Here is a 2,555-nt window from a genome sequence, read left to right as displayed (position 1 = left end):
TCAAGATAAGGACGGATTGTATTATCATGAAGGAGCTCTCTATGTTCCCACTAAGAAGCTACAAGATCAGATTCTTTCCTGGTGTCATGACACTCCTTTATCTGGACATCCCGGAATCAGGAAGACATTGGATCTGATACGGAGGGGTTTCTGGTGGCCGACCTTAAGAAGAGACGTAAGCCTGTACGTTTCCACTTGTTCGGTCTGTGCATCTAACAAACACCGAACGGGAAGACCTCTGGGACTACTTCAGCAAGAACCCTTACCGGACAATCCTTGGGAACACATCTCTACTGATTTTATTGTAGACCTCCCTCCGTCATATGGCATGACTACGATTATGGTGACAGTTGACTCATTTAGCAAACTCGCCCATTTTTCGGCCTTTAAACAGGTTCCTTCAGCCTCCGAAATGGCCGCAACCTTCCTTCAGGATATAGTCCGTCTACATGGTTTGCCCAGGACCATAGTGTCGGACAGAGGACCCCAATTCACCTCCAAGTTCTGGGCTTCTCTCTGCCAAGTTCTAGGGATTCACAAGGCGCTCTCTTCTGGATACCACCCACAGAGCAATGGCCAAACGGAAAGATTAAATGCCAGCCTAGAACAGTACCTCAGGTGTTTTTGCAGTCCGCAACAAGAAGAGTGGTATCGTTTCCTCCCACAGGCAGAATTCGCCTACAATAACTCTCTCCATACCTCGATCCAGATGAGTCCTTTCTATTGTACCTACGGATATCATCCTCAACATTTACCCTGGCTTAATCCTCCTTCTACCAAGATTCCGGCGTTGGATGGGGTGCTACAGGACCTACAGGAGGTACACAGACTCGCTAAGGAAGCACACCAAGCGAGTCAACTTACACACAAGAAATGGGCAGACAAGGGTCGTACTGCCAACCCGAGCTGGAAGATAGGGCAGCTTGTCTGGTTGTCCACCAGATTTCTACCCAGATGGGTTCATAAGGGGAAGTTCTCCTCTCGTTTCCTTGGGCCATTTCCCATTCTTCAACAGATCAACCCTGTTGCATATAAGATCAAGCTACCTGAATATCTCAGAAGGGTACATCCCATCTTCCATGTCTCCCTTCTCAAGGAACATAAGGATGACCCTTTTAAGAGACCTGTGTTCAAGACGCGTGCTCAGGTGAGCTCTACGCCAGAAGAATATGAGGTGTCTCGTCTTGTCGATTCCAGATACCACAAGGGACGGTTGCACTATTTGGTTCATTGGAAGGGTTATCCAGTGGAAGAGAGGACATGGGAACCTGTGAGCCATATACATGCCAAAAGCCTTGTGCAGAGGTTCCATCGCCTTCATCCGGGCAAACCAGGGGGTCCCCCGAGAAGACGGGGGTATACTGTCAGGAACGGAGAATGGAAGGTTTGGAAGCGCTGGAAACATTGACTTGCGAGCGCTCTAGTCCTCATTCTAGATGGTGGCCGTAACTTTAAATTCTGACTCCTCCCCCAAACCGATGCGTTGTATCTGTACACATCGCTCCGGTTCGTGTGGAACTTCGTTGTTGGATATTTCCTCCTTGCCGACCATCCTTGCAGCTACCTTTTGCCTTCCTTGTGCCTACCTTTTGTGCTTTACATAATTTCTTCCCTTGTTACCTGTCTCTTGGTTCTTGCTACTTCTGCGAGCGTTTCTCTCCTCATCTGTTCCTCGCTTGTGCTTCTGTACTACACCTCCGCCGAATCATTTCAGTTTATTTGATTCGGCATTTTCTGCCTTTCGTCTTCTCTACACTCTAATTTTTCATTTGCAGACTTACTGCACTCTGCAGGCATATTTCTACTTTCTGCTTATGGTTACCTGCACACATTTCCTTATTTAGCACTGTTATTTACGGGCATTTCTCTCTGTTCTGTCTTCCTTTAAGATTTATTTATTGGTTTATTTGAGTTCCTGTATCTTTCCTCTGTGTGCTTCGCCCTACTGTCACCGCAGGGCTTAACTGGCTCTCTCCACCGGAGTTGGAGGTCAACTACTTCAGCTATCAGCAGCAGCCAGACTTCAATTACTTGTGAACGGAATTCTCCACTCCTTATTAGAACCCATCTGGAAACAGGGTTTTTTCTGCCTTCGTGCTTTTTCCCTGATTTAGGTCTGGCCCCCTGGGGTTCCCTGCGGACAGGGTTCTATCTCTGCCGCGGTGGCCTCTGGAGGTGCTAGACCCTATTTGCACGAAAAGAAAGCCAAGACATCAAAGAACAAGACTCCGGTAAGGAGGAAGGACCGTAAGAAGACGGAGTTGAATCCGAAGGAATCTGCCGCAGAAGATTCAGGTGAGGAGGGACGGGATAAGGCCTCCAATCTTGACAGTTGGGTCTCCTTCGAAGATCTGCGTACTTCTTATATCCTTTGCAGTTTTCTTCCAAGGACTTGAGGGCATCCTTGTGTACCTGACTGAGATTAGTCAGGTAGCTATCCACAGCGGGTGAGTTGGTCATGGAGAATCCAGTCCATGGTAGATGTCGAGGATTGAGACATGTTCCCAAGGACTAGAGGGTAAATTTTCTTGTTGTAGAAGACCAAGGGGTCTTAG

Source organism: Ambystoma mexicanum, chromosome 7q, assembly GCF_040938575.1.
Source record: "Ambystoma mexicanum isolate Mex_15411 chromosome 7q, UKY_AmexF1_1, whole genome shotgun sequence".
Taxonomy (NCBI): Eukaryota; Metazoa; Chordata; class Amphibia; order Caudata; family Ambystomatidae; genus Ambystoma; species Ambystoma mexicanum.
Note: the sequence above shows the minus strand (reverse complement) of the source record.